Source organism: Perissodus microlepis, chromosome 17 (genome assembly GCF_051167445.1).
Source record: "Perissodus microlepis isolate ML-2025 ecotype Zambia chromosome 17, ASM5116744v1, whole genome shotgun sequence".
NCBI classification, from domain to species: domain Eukaryota; kingdom Metazoa; phylum Chordata; class Actinopteri; order Cichliformes; family Cichlidae; genus Perissodus; species Perissodus microlepis.
This window is the reverse complement of record NC_140477.1, coordinates 11,038,357-11,053,522: the sequence shown is the minus strand read 5'-3', so window position 1 is coordinate 11,053,522 and position 15,166 is coordinate 11,038,357. Positions and strand designations below refer to the sequence as shown.

Below are 15,166 nucleotides of genomic sequence, written 5' to 3'. Positions count from 1 at the left end.
ACTGAATATTGACAACATATATGCTGATACTGAAATCAGCAGACGAATTAGTTATACTAGGGACCAGCAGTTCTGCGCAGACATATTTTAATTTATGTCAGCTGGTGGATTTGTAAATAGTCCTGCATCTGTAGGGTAGCTCTGCCTCTGTGCTTAAGAGCTGTGCTTCCTTCAGCGTCTATCTCGGCAGCCAATAAGCCCGGTCCTGGAAAGTGAGTATTCCTGCTTTGTGAAACCTGATCCCAGTGGATGGTTAAAAGTTGACAACACAAGTCCTGTGTAACAAGACTATTGATGTGGGGCCACCTTTTTAAAACTTCTTGGCAGCAATGATTCTCTTTGTGTGTGGAGTCCTGGGTCACTACACAATCTAACCCAACAAATAATGACACAAGACGTAGAAGAAAGCTGTTATCTTTCTAAGTTTTGACCATTTTTCGCTAAACAAGTTTTAAGACATGTTAAGTCATGTTGCTGTAGTGGGAAGATGATACTGCAAAATGCCCTAGGGATCCTGCAGCAGGAGGGATTTTGTGTATGTTGCACATTCTTCATATTCACACACACCTTTGCACGTTTAACTCTTTATATGCCTCAGTCATGTTGAAACATTAGATTTTGGTTGACATTCTATTTTGTAATGGTGCAAAAACAAATTTGAAATCACCCATAGTTATGCCTATTTTGCATACTCTGTGAAATACTTTGAAATATTACTTTAAAATGTCCAAATTAACCATTTTAATGAGCATTGCATCTGGTTTTCAGATCATTCTTAGTGTCTATGGTCTTAGCTCCACCGTCCTTCTAGTTTATACTCTTTGAATTATCCTTATTTGAGCTCTCATAGTTCGAGCTACAGCATAGCAGGAGAAATTTATTAGCTAGGTGCTCATATAAGCTGTGTGTTAGTGTTTGCATTACCCTCAACAACAACTGCTTATCTACACAGGGTGCATAAACTCTTTTGCATGAATGACTCCCATGATGCATCATTGGACTCATTAATTAGATATTAACATTGTCAACATGTTAATAACAAGCCCAAAGGAGACCCTGCACTGTCATTATTGACAATTACTTGCAATTACTGGCAATTACTGACATTTACTGGCAATTACTACCAATTAAACCATGCCATTCTCAGTCTTAGTAGTGTAAAAACTGCATGCTTTCTTCATAAAACAGTCAAAGAATGACATAAAATCACAGATGTGCACGTGTGATGCATGTGCCCACAGTAGTTACATGTTTTGAAATAATCTGAATTAAGAGTGAACATGTTTAGTTTGCAGAGCGGCTAAAATATCACGTTATTTAATCACCACAATTCCTTATCATAATGATTTTCTCATTTTCTCTTTGACATTTTAGGGAAGTGACACATCTACTTCTATACTTCTGCTCATTTATCAACCGTTTCTTCTTCTACCTCTCGGTCTGTGGTAGTACTAGTTGTACAGCACCATTGGCTGAATGTGTTTAAAAATGGAATATCTCAGCAGCTAGAAGGGCACTTCTGACACATGCTGTCAAAATGCTAATATTTCAGTTTTCCCAGACCATTACGGTTGGGCTGCAAGTCTCTGCAGATGTAGACATTCTGTCTTCGCTAGCATGCCCAATATTCTCCATCCATTCCACAAGGTCTATACTTAGGTAATTTACAGTGGATAGACATGTGAACAGGCTGACAAAGTATGACGTGTGCTGTTTCTAGAAGAAGAGTGGGGACTGGGCTATATTTTTCTTTCTAACTGAAGCACCCGTGAAGTCAAGAGTGAGACAGAATCAGAGATATGTGACAGAAGACAAGTTCCTTTATATGACAGTACATCAGTGTCTCTATCAGAATTTAGAGCTGTTAATAGATACATCTATTTGCCGTGATTCACAAAAAAAAAAAAGCATTAAAATGGAATGTAGTATTTAGTTTTCCACTGAGGCAGTCAAAGTGTCTTCCCGACATGCACCGTTTTCCACTAATCTGATGGGATCTAAATCAAGTCGCAGCAGCAGTCTTAGTAGGATATGCAAGCACAGGATTAAAGTCCTCCTGAAGAAGCCCAGGCATCAGCAGACATTCAAGGACCGACGCAGGCTTTTGGCTGGTATGGGGAGAGACTTTGATGAAAGTGAGGCTGTCCTCGTCCAGCAGCAGAGGGAATACGAGGACAGGGTTCATAGAAAGGAAAGGGAGCTTGTGAGGCAGAAAATGTGACGCCGACTCAGCTGCAGGAGACTCAACAAGACAATCTCTTCACAGAAGTTTTGAGCCAAATGTCTTTGTTTGTTTACCACAGCAATTCCACACACTGCTTTGACTCCACCTTGACTCTTCTCTAACATAAAAGTAACCGTATTCTGCATAACAGACTGTTGCCACATTAGTTGAAGCTAGCAATAATGCATAGCTTGTGATTCTAGTGCTTTAATACGCTGATTCAACTCTGTGATCATTTGTAAGGCAGTAGCTTGTGCCGCTCTCATATTGTGGGTGTTCTAATTATTTATTAAAGACCACCAAGTATAAATTAAAAATAATGTTTATTGGTTAACTTGAGCATGATTTCAGAATGATATTTTATGTAATCGTTTAATCATAATAACAGTGATTTTTCTCTTGGCTTAGTAGATCAGCAGGGGCTGGATACATTTTTTGGGAGATAAATCGAGAGAAACAAAGAGAATAACAAGTTCAATATAGGCCAGTCAGCTGACCTTGTTCCAGCTGTGCGTAGTAAACCAGAAGCTGAGATCTTTAAGACTTTTCTTCCATGGATTACGAGGGAGAGCCGTAATCCATGAGCTTTAAGCAAACCAAATCATCCATGGAAGTGATGAGGCTCACAGATGTGCATGGTGCTACAGCGATGTGTATATGTGTGTGAGGCAGAGAGACAGCGAGATGGAGTGGGTTACAATAGGATGGATTAATAATTTTGTTTTGTCCAATAGTTCATTCCTTGTCCTTTATACCAAGCTTAACAGAGCACACGTGCACACCTGAAAGATCAGTTTTTGAAGAAATAGTGCAGAAACAGATGGAGAGATCAGAGAAGAAAAAGAAATCTGCATTTTTTTTTCCCATTTTAGTGTAATCGCCACAAAGCCTTCTAAATTATCAAGCTTTCATGTCTAAGAAGTTAATCTCAGAGGTCAAGTCTGTTTTAGCTCCGGAACAGAGAGACAGGAAGAAAAGGAAAGAAGAGGCTGCATGCGGGTCACACAGGATTTAGACGGAGAACGAGACAGAGGTATGAATGTAAAGAATGAAAGAAACTGTCATGAGTAAACATCTGAACTGGGCCAGGTCTGATCCTGTACGGAGACTCAGCTAGGAAACCCGATTTAGTCAACAGGCGACTTAAGAAGTTATTTTGTCATGGAGTAATAGTCTCTTCATTTTTTTTCTTCTGCCACAAGAGCTGTAAGCACCTGAAAATAAACACCGTCCTGATGGATGCCAGCAGTGTCTCGGTGTCTGAGTGCATGATAAAGCATATGGGATGTCAGTGATAGTGGCCCCTATTTGATGTGAATTATAGAACTTGACTTACATATGAGCAGATACTTTCATTTTAAGTCTGACTGACTCTACTGTCCTTAAAGTACTATAGGGTAGTATCTGGTCTGTAGCTGTGTGCACTGGTGCTGTTGTGACTATTTGACACTTCTGTGATTGGCTTTGTTCTACCAGCAGTGTTAGATTTCTATCTTTGTTAATGTATTTAAATATTATGGTGACAATTTACACGTGCTTTCCCTCAAGGCATCAGTAGACTCTCTATAGATCAGTCTCTTCTTAAGGTCTGATCTATTGTGAGTGAGTACTCAAAGTGTGCCTGCATGTTGCATGATCAGGCTTTTTCACAGCAAGCATTTTGGCATGTAATAACAGGAAAGTAAAGGTATAATTAATTATTTAATTGGCGTGTCCTATTTTCATGACCCTGGTACTGTTCAGGCTCTTGTGGTCTTTGTTACTGGAGCATCTTGCCAGGAAGAAACAGTGTTTGAAACCAGACTGAAGCTGTGCTGCTTTCATATGCATTTGACTACTACCAAAAGTGTCAGATTGATGTGCTTGGCTTACTACATGTAACATGCATGTTTTGTGTATATGCATTCTGTAAATGAACATTTCTTCTTTCTTTCTTTTTTTTTTTTTTTTTTTTACATAAACCTCATAAATTCCTGTAAATTTGATGCAAGTATAACCCTAAACATTATCGACTGTAGCTAGAGTATACTGTTTATAATAACTGGAGGTCTATAGTCTGCCATCTGCAAAATGAAGTGTTATAATTCCTGATTTATTACCTGCGTAAGTGGCACTGGCACGCTCGGATATTGCTCAGTGACAGAGGTGGGATAAAGAGAAGGAGTGCTAATGTGAAAGACCTTTAAGGATGCCACCCCTGTTGGAAGTGAAGTCTTATCACAACTCAGTGAGACTTGATTAGCGATTATTAAAACCTCAGAGGTGCCTGTGTTCGTGCAGCTGTTAATGCCGTGCCGACAAGTTCATTAATATTTTGCAACAAACATCTTAAAATTACATCGGCTGACATTATTACATAAGATAAATAGTTATAATAACTTGCCCCCACTTTCTATTTGATGAACTAAGTAACAAACTATTTCTTAATCACATCAAGCATCTCTGACATTTCTAAAATGCAATTATTTCTCCTCGGCAATCAACATTCATTATGTGTTATCTATGAAAAGCTAAGGTTGGACGGTAATTTTGGTCATGCTGGTGTGACGGTGAGGAGCTTCAATTGAGAGAGCGTGAGATAGAGCACTTGCAAAATTACTGATGAGCAGCAGCACAGCACAGATCCTGGCTTAAAGGTAGCAGCAAACCCATTTCACTCGCTTTAACCAAAACACACAGAGCACACTACATTGAAGTGTCTTGTTTCAGTGTTTCTCATACCGCAGCAAAAATATCCACAGTCATTTCAGCTTCGAGCAAACTACGACTCATAATTAATTACTGTGTTGAGAGGAGAAAGGGATACTGGAAACCAGGGATGAGCTGGAGAGAGAGGGTGAGGGAGGCAAAAGACAGATAAAGAGAGCAGGAGGGGGGGAGAAATTTGGCTCATGAAATAACCGAAGAGCTGAGGGAGGAGCTGGGAGGAGAAGAGGTACAGGTAAGGAAAAACGGATGGATGGAGAAAGAGGAGGACTTAAGGTGGTGCCATTCGGCAGCCGATGGAAGTGAGAGCTGATTTGTCTACACGGCCCTGCATTCCTGTCTGCTCGTTAGAGTAGGGAATAAGGGAATTGGGGGGGAAAGAGAGAGAAATGGAGAAAAAAAAGGCTAGAGCCTTTGAATTTATTCTATGAAAGCGGCTGTCAGACAGTGCCTAGCAACACCATTTAAGAAGGAGGATTCCTGGCTGCATTTATTGTAATTACAGCAAAATATCTCCTTTCGATTCCGAGTAAGTTGATATGTCACAACATGCCTATATCTTAATGCAAAATCATCAACTCCTGCATGCGTGCTTCCTTTTAAATATAGATTAAAGGGAAACATTAAAGCCCTGTTTTACTCTTCGCATAATCATACTTGAAAGTTTGCCACAGTCATCTTCAACTCAACCTTTATTTATCATTTAAATCTATTTCAACTGCTGTTTTGTTATTCTGTTTTGCAGTTAATTAACAAATAGCGATGACGCTCTTTCATCATGGGTTTCTTAACAGGGATCGTCTGATTACAATCCTTAATGGGTTCTTAATCATTGTGGGGACTATAATTGATTAGCGATTCATTAAGTTCACCCTTTTGTGGTCGCTGCTCTATGTGAAACCCAGAAGCCCCTCCTATTCAGGAAGTCATACACAGTCTAACGAGCAATGTGCTGATGACAAGCCAGTGGGCTCTTCAACAGTCCTAATGACATTAGAGCCTCTTGATCTGGACCGATAACACACTCTCACAATCACAGCATGCATCAGCACCCACTGCACAATGGCCCAGCCCGAGCCAAGAATGTGTGTGAGTGCAGAGTTTATCAGTGTGTATGTGCGGATGTTTTCTGAGTGACCTTATTTTGGATCCAAGGACTGTTTTGAGTGTTATACTAAAGCCATGAATGATATTGTAACTGAAGACACAATGCACAGATTATTTTCTGCACAGAAAACATTCTTGAGGGGCCGACTCAGAGCGTGTGTTTAGAAAAATGAGCACGATTGAACGCCATCCCACTAAGGAGGATTTGTAAGTCTCAGATGTGAAAGAGGAAAAGAGAACGAGTGGCAAAAAATGAAAGAGATTGAGCAAGGAGTGGGGATGGGCAGATGTCAGCTATTTCTCTAAAATCCAGAGGGGTTCTTCAGTTGGATCTTTGCCTAGACCCCTTCTTTGAAATGCTCTTACTCACTCTAGGAGCATGAAAGGAAAGTAGAGACACCCAGTCTGAGAAAGCAGAAAGTTTGTGACACAACTTGAGTACCTCACACTTAAAATGGATCAGTATAGCAAAACACATACATGTTACTTCTGTGGGGGAGACTGGGACAGTTGTAATGGGGAAACTGTAATGCAGCAGAAACGACCTACAGTAAAAATGCTTACCCTGCACATGCTCATTAGGATTCTCTCTCTAGATTTTAACGTCAAATATTTGAGCTACGACACCCGACAGCTAAATGAGAGAATACAGCCTAAACATTTTTAAGTTAAATTATTAGATACTTCTACAGTAATGTGATTACTTTGCAGTTTTTTTTTGTTTGAGATGTAAAGGATTAATAAGATGTATTTATTATGTTATAATTGCCCTTATTTACTTCTATTTGTACTATTCGCACATAAATATGTTCCTTTCATGAAAAGATGACTAGTGTATTTCAAGTACTCTGAGTTATAAAGGAAAAATGTTACAGTTACACGCAGTCTTCCCTATTAGTAATATATAATCTGTCTGCTTCACTTTAAGGAGGAGGTTTCTTTATATGACCATATGAAGAGCTGTGCTCACATTATGGTACCCCTATCCTATTTAATAGTGAAGTAAAAGTAAGTTGGTTGTGTTCTATAGAAGAATTTAAAAGACATCCCCCCCACCCCCCCATCACCAATACCACCTTTATTCATGCAAACTCACTGAGGACTCTTTAGCTAACATAGCCCATTGTAAAGCTGGATTTAGTGCAAGGCAAAAGGCAAAAGACAAGGGTGTTCCATTCATGATGGCAGTGTTTAAGAATGACAACCGGAAGCTACTGGGTAACATTATGTCACAGAAATGTTTGCCATGTATTGATAATTGGACCAAATGGCTTCTGACTGCAGTTTCAGTGAAGCGAGTGGGCATATTTACAGTGTTGCTAAGCTCTTGAAGGCTGTTTTTAGAGGTGTTAAAATAGTTTTGAAATTTATAATGCTAGCAAAATTACTTGCCAAGTTTTCTGTGCTGGTATTTCCAGGTAACACAAGTTCCTCTTCATTTGGTATTTTAGTCCATTTCTCACGTGTATACCTGTTAACAACAACATGCAGTATATAAAGAGTGTTTTATGTGGTGTGTGAGTGAAAGTCATTGGTTTAACTGTGGATATGCATCAAGGCAATGAGAAGTCTCTGAATCACTCAGTCCAAGAATTAAAACATGGAGCTGAAAATGAGAATAATAAATATACTTCAAACAAACTGAGTAGTGGAATCATTTCCATCAAAATCTGCTGTTTTAAAAACTCAGTTATTGCTTTTAATAATTAAAAAATGCATTGTTTACAGCGCCTTGATGCTTGTAAACACTGCTGATTGCTACATCTGTAGTTATAAAGTCTGAATCTCTCAGTCAGTTATCTTCCATTCATGTGATATGTACCCAGTTGACAGTACAATCCCAAGGCTTTCTTTGTAATATCAACAGCTCTGTGGTGGATTAGACCTCCTAACCCTGATCTTGACAGGGTATCTGGTGACAGTAATCCATGCTGCTAATCCATGTCTTGATGTAAACACCAAGGACACCCTGCTTTCTCTCTCTTTCCTCTGTGTCCTCCTCGTTTTCCCTTTCCACTGCTGCTTTGAGAGAAATGGGTATTCCATCTGTTTTTTTTTGTATCAGCAGGGGTTAGCTTAGCTTGATAGAAATGTTGGACTTGAGCACTCTTTAATCATTGCTTAAATTTTTGTCTATTCCTTTGTGTGTGTTTGTGTGTGTAAGTGAGAGAGCTACATAATTATTGCACTTCTTAATTTTCTCTTGCTGTGCTTAATAACAATAATAATGACATTTAGCAACGCTGATTTGTTCATGGCCCTGAACAGGTTTGTAACTGCCTCCCAAAGTAATAGTTTTTAATTACTGTTTTTGAATTGGAGCAATTGTTAGCTTGTGTTTCTTTTACAAGCAACATGTTATTATATGTTAAAGTGCAGAAGTGCAGAAGCAGGTTTGCCTCCTGGATCTAAAACAAGTAATTGTAGCTGGGGAACTAAAGTCCATTGAAGACATGGCCATACATACGGGTCTGTCTGTGTTCTGTACACATTAGTGTTCATGTACACATCAGTGCAAACATCTTGAACCTTTCCATTTTGCTAAGAAATAAGCGTAGGGATTTAATAAAACGTGCCAACAAATGTCATATCATGATATCAATGATATAGAGATGCCATGTCTTTATATTTCCTAGCAAACACAGCAACGATAAGATAAGCCCAGGCATATCTGACAGCAACAGTAGCACAAAAAGGGAGTTATTTCAATAGCATCCAAAGTTTTGCTAACCTTGGCAGCACTAGCCTTGTTTTCTCCCTTGCTAGCGTTCACATCCCTCTGCAGAACATGGTTACGTGTTGCCTTGTTTGCTTCGTTATAATGCAGTGCAATTTATTCTGACAAAATTTACATGCAGCTGTCATTTAAAAAAATTTTTTTTTACATGAAATTACTGCAGAAGAGCGTAGTGTATTTTGTGACCCAGAAAGAGTAATATTACAACTAAGTAGCTGCCGCCATTGTTGGAATTCAACTTTTGCGAGATCCCGAGTTGGTTTTGCAAAAGTTTTAGCCGCATTCTTCGGAGGCTGCCAGCTCGAAGCCGACCGGTAGGTCGAGGCACGATGTGCTGGGAGAGCGGTGTTCCTCCCGGCTGTAGCAGGTCTCGACCTCCCGTTAGCTTCGAGATGGTGGGTGTCAAATCTCCGAAAACGTCGGAGCACTTTTGCAAATATGTGATGTCTTGTAAACTGAGCAGATATTTGACGTTTACACAACTACATTCACGCCTCAAAATATCTTAAAAGTTTATTTTGTGACCCAGAAAGAATAATATTACAACTAAGTAGCTGCCGCCATTGTTGGAATTCAACTTTTGCGAGATCCCGAGTTAGTTTTGCGAGATCTCGCAAAAGTTCATCGTAATTTTTTTTTTCTCCCATGTCCCTTGCAGGGCTCCGTAGCAATCACTGATGAAAGTATTTTTTCTTTTATTTTTTTTTATCAGTGATTGCAGTGAATGAGAAATATCATTATCAAAAATCCCCTTGAAATATTTTGATGCAATTTTGAGGCTATATTGCTGGAGAACTATTGCTCAAGACCACCTTAAAAATAACAGGAAACTAACAGTTTCAAAACACAAATTCAGACTGTCATACCTTAAACAAACTCTTTAATCAAATTGAGGAATTGTCAGAACTGGCAATAAAGCGCGAGGGTTATAAACTGTGTCATAAGGTGGTCAAGCTGTAAGCTCATTTTCTTAATACTATTTCTAACATCGTAGAAATGAAAATGTGAAGTGCAAAAGCATGCATATACATCAACATATCAACAGACCTTGCACACAGTTGTTTTTCAGTTTGAACGTGTGTAGCTGGGTATTTGCCAGCATTGCTACTCTCCGTTTGCAGTGTTGGTATGATTTTTTTTTTATGCAGAAGTGTAAAGTCAGAGCATATGTCGTGCTGTGTTGTGGTCCGGAGGTTTGTGTGTGTTGATTGGAAGTGGGGGTGTGCGCGAGTGTGTGTTTGTGCATTTGTGGGTTCTGCTGGGTGAGTGCATCAACGCTATGTTTTCTTCCAGTCCCAGTGTGTGGCTGCAATGCAGAGTGACACTCATTCCTCTGATCAGTACAAGGGCTCAGCATGGGAGAGGGGTGGGTTGAGTTTTCGAGGGGGGAGGGGGGCATGTTTAATATGGGGAGAGTTCTACTCCAGTCAGTACATCCACTGATCTGGGACACACATCTCTGTCAGCTAGTTTTCTTTCTTCATCTGCCTCTGTGTCACTGTCTCTTTCTGTTCTTCCTGTCTTTCTCATCTGTGTGCTCTCAAAGTTCCAGTCCCACACTCATACATACACAAATGCATACACTTTGCTATTAACAATGCTACAAGTGCAGCTGTGTGCAACCACTACTTCTGCTAGTGCCCTTTTTCACTGTGCTACTACAGTACAGTACATCACATCTCACACCCAATCCAAACCTTCTTGACCATTAGCACTAACAGCCTCCCATAGATCTGTGCAGTCAGATTGAGTGGACAGGCAAGAGTGGATGTATAGCCTGATGCTGTGCTTGTAGGGGCCTTAGCCTGTAACACCATCCTTGCTGTACCCAGCCTTGCCAGCTGATATAAATCGGAACAATACACACCAATATTACATGAAAAAAGGGGACACAAGTGGGCTGAGCAATGGCTAACACCGCTACCACTTAAGCCAAAGCCTCAAAAGGATGATGATTATTTCCATTTTTAGCAATAGTGACTTAAAATCATCTGTCCATTCTGAAATCATCCCATCATCTCTACATTTTAGGCAAGTGAACAAACTAATTTCTTGTCTTTAATCATTGTCATCACTGCCCGTTCCTTTGATAAATGTATGTATTGTCATTCATCCATCCCCCTCCCCCCTTGATCCTGTGAAAAATTACCCAAACAATCTGGAAACATCGTTTTCTCTAGAATATAATGAATTATCTATAATTACTCCCCATGTTACTCACTCATAATCTCCTAATCCCATTTGATTTAGTGTTTTTCTGTCAGTTATTTTTTTGAGCATTTTTACTCTTTGAGAAGTTAAGCTGTTTACCAAAGGCTTTGACAGTTTCTTCATTTCCAAGTCATTTCTTCAACATAAATGCCCCCTGTCACACTATAAATAGTAGAAGATTATTCTGTTGAGGCTTGCTTTTTGTTGTCTCCGTAAATTGTCATCTCTAGCCAGGCCTCTCTGTTACACAGCCGTCGGCAAAGCAAAGTGGCTCCTGTCATATCCATGATGGTTTCGCTTAACATTGTTGTCCCTGAAATTAGCTTTACATCATCAAATGATAAGATGTGTTTTTGTTACTTTTATTTTATTTTATTTTATTTTTTTGTTATCTATTTCATGAGTAAAAGTGAAATTTTTACTTATATGTTAACTAATTGGGCAGCATGATGGTGTAGTGGTCACTGTTTCGTCACAGCAGAAAGGTCCTGGTTTCTGATCCAAGCTGGGGCCTCCCCACTCTTGCATAGGTTCTCTCTCAGTGCTCCAGCTTCCTCCTTTAGTCCAAAAGTATGTTGAGACGTAACTGGTGGTTCTAAACTAGTTATAGGTGTCAAAGTTGGCCTGAAGGGCATAAGTGGAAAAAAGGTGGATAAATTTTGTTTTACGTCAACTTGCAAAACCCAGATGTTCAAAGATAGTGTGTTAAGTTATCATACAATTTCTTACTTATCATACTATCTTGGAACATTTGGATTTTGCAAGTTGACGCAAAACAAAATTTCATACCAGCAGGGCAGATGTGCAGGGCAGATGCTGATGCTTGGTCGAAACATTAGTGCATCACTACTTCCTGTCTGTGGGTTGTTTGAGGTTTGAGAAAAATTTCAGACTGCCATGCTGTGTGCATGAAAGGCAGGTAAAAACTCTTTTTTGTTTGCCTGCATATTTGTGATGTGTAGCCATGACAAGGATGCACACATATCTCCTCACTGCTTCTCTGATTTCTCAATCCTCTTTCATCTCCTCTTCTCATTCAACAGTTTCCCTGAAAGCAAGATACCACAATTAGGTTGTGAAGATGCATGACTGTAATGTAAATGACAGTTTCCGTATGTCTTGCCTTTTACGTTGTTGTTTTACAGTAATCATGTGATTTCTTCTCTGACTGGCTCCTGACAGCTTTTAAAGGCAAAGCAAAGTGAGACAATGGAAACATACCAATTATTTTTTCTAAATGCTGAGGTCAAAGCCTGTTTTTGATGTCTACGGAGCTGCAAACACATGATTGTGTGCAACAGTGTGTGTGCTACTTTACTCATATTTGTAGTGTAATTCTACATGGCAGATAGCCCAGAGCAGCCAGACACACAATTAGGTCACATAACTTCAAGTCTCCTTTACCTTTTCTCATCCTATCTGCTTTATTTGCTTGCTTATCTGTAGATGTAACACATTTGAATTAGCAATGCAGGCATAACAGTTGAGAAGTTATTGGCGTCATGGAGTAAATTTGGACTTGTTCTAAAGCATAATTACTTCTCATTCTTTTAACCACCTGTTGTACCTAGGTTTAAAATGAGCATGCATACTGAGGCAGTAAGGGAAAAGTCAGACAATAATGGCACATAACTAGAGCAAGATAAACTATGGTGTGTGTGAGTGTGCACACTCAGAACTAAAGCAGGCTTTAATTAATGGACCTTGATCATCAGCAGGCATTCACAAACGGCATCTAAACAAGGTTGCCCCACCCGTCAGTGAGTATAATTGCATTTCAGCAATAGATTTGTGAGGTATACACTGTTATCTCGGGGTACCGCTGATGAAGATTTTTTTCCCCCCCCAATTTTTTGTTTGTTATTTGTAAAGCTCTCAATTTATTTCTAAATGGAAACTGGAGTCTTTTTTCACTGTTTCTTTTTTTGGGGGGGGATGCCATTTGTGAGTGAATGCCGTATTTTTTATTCATGATGGATTTGAAGGTGATATAAAAGCATCTACCCCTTATTTTTCCACTATGTTTCACGCTCTTTCCCTTCCCATTTAGTCTCCTTTCAACTTGCCACCTTCGATTCTGTCTATTTATATATAACATATAAGTATAGATTATAGATTGTAAAGACCTGGAAATGTCAGAAGAACTTTTTAGTGGAAACCTTTTAGCACAGTTGTCTTGCAGAAAAATATAAATGAATAAAGAAATTCTCCAATTATTTTTTTTGTTCAAACCTTATGTGTGTGGGTTTTTTTGTGTTTTATTTTTTTTAAATTTTATTTAATTTTTACATTGTTTATAGTGTTTTGTGCAGTGTTGGTCACTCTACGTCTGTTATGTCTGTCTCTGAATTTGAATCTACTGCATGTTTTTTATCCATGTTCCTGTCTTGGCCGCTTATTTCTCTGTCCCGTCTTATGTCTTTGTCATACCTATGGTAATGATTGCTCTTTGCACACACATCTGAAGCCATGCCACCTCTCTATATCAGTTTTTATCATTTTCATCACCCTCTCTGGTCCTCTTATCATGAGCTGAGAGGTTCTGCTCTTCTCCCTCTGCCTGCCAGGAGATAGAGGGGAGATTGGTGAGATTGCAGTGAGGTTGCATTTTACACCGTCGTGACTTATGATTGCTCGAGTATAGACGTAAAATAAGTTCCATGGCAAGATAATGTTGGGTAACACTATCGTTTACGCATTCAAGTGTCCATAATGATCTTGAAGGTAAAGGCTTCCAAAAAAATTCAGATTTTTAAAGTCTGCAAATTTATAATAGCAATGTGGAAAGCGTGTTGTTAGTAGTTAGAACAAGTGCAGATGATATTGAAACTTTTATCTTTATTTTAAAAACTTTGCAATGAGCAGAACTGTGCTGTTGCTCTGCAAACCTACCTTTCTTCCGGCAAAAGATGTGCACGAAGTGTGACAGACAAGCCCTCGCATTTTACTTCAACTTCACTATGAGTGACACGTCAAGAGTTTTTCGTGTCTTCACACGACACGCTCACACAGCAGCGCACAGATTGCTATAAATTGAATATGATAAGAGAAGATGACGTTTCTTGTGCTGCTTTTCTAGGTGTTGCTTTATCATACTCATCTCTTTAGTGCTCTTGGTAACAAACTGGTATATGCTAGAAAAATACAACCCTATATTTTTAAACAATCCCGGCAGATTGGATTCAGTAACGTGGAGTTTATTGAAGCTACTTTTGGCTGTCCCCTTATTCACAGGGGGTTGCCTCAGCAGGTAGCTCAGCATGTTTTATTTAGCAGATTTTGACACTGAATGTCTGTACTGACACAACCCCAGAGAGATTGTGTCTCCTCATGGGATCAAACCGCTATGCTATAAAGCCAATATTGTGGAGTTTAATACGTGGTAGTTTTAGCTACATGACGTTGTTATTGTATTTATCACTAGTCATAATACCCAGCTTACCACTGGCATTGGGTGTAGAGAACTTACATAGGGGACCCCCATGTTTCCAGGAAGTGCTGTATTTTCTTTTTGATAATCTGTGCAGGTGTGTGTCTTAATGTGTGCTGAGTGCTTTGACACTAAAGCTATAAAAGCTCTACCTACTTCATCGTGCGTCCGTTTCATTGTCGTTTGATTTCATGTAGTGTGTGTGTGTGTTTGTTATGGCTGCATGCGCAATGCTGAGTGTGCAAATGACCTGAGGACCACAGGGAAGCTTATTTCTGCAACCGCTTGCATTTTTTCCCTAATTGTACCTTTTTCGGCCTTTTGTGTGTGAAAGCACGTGTGTGTATGTAGGTGCTTTAAAGAGGGAGAGATGGTCCTTTACTCTCTGCTAGCAGTGTCAGCAGGTGAGCTGCCCTATTGGGAGAAAAGAGAGAAATCGCCAAAGCATGCAAATTGCTACTCCAAGGGGAGAATCAATTAGGTGCATGGCGAGTGGAGCAGAAAAGCAAGGAGGGGTGGAAAGGGGCAGGGTTGCATGCAGAGAGATGGTGCAGAGCCATCGTGATCACCTCCTCTGAGACGATGCTTTACTTCTCTTCTCTGCCCCCCCCCCAAATGATCCTATTCGCCCGAGCGGTGTCTACATGCCAGCTTTTTAGAACGGTGCAGTACCTCAGCCTCATTTCTTTTTCTTTTTTTTTTCTTTTTTTTTTTTTCTTTTTAGCCCATTTCTTATAAATTGCTCTGGAGT

The 15,166-nt window shown here is 39.6% G+C and overlaps 1 protein-coding gene across 3 annotated transcripts in view; it reads left to right on the top strand.

Moving 5' to 3' along the window:
* The window catches only part of plxna4 (plexin A4), a 248,709-nt gene that overhangs the window by 11,506 nt on the left and 222,037 nt on the right, over positions 1–15,166 (top strand). The gene's annotated exons all lie outside the window — the stretch shown is intronic.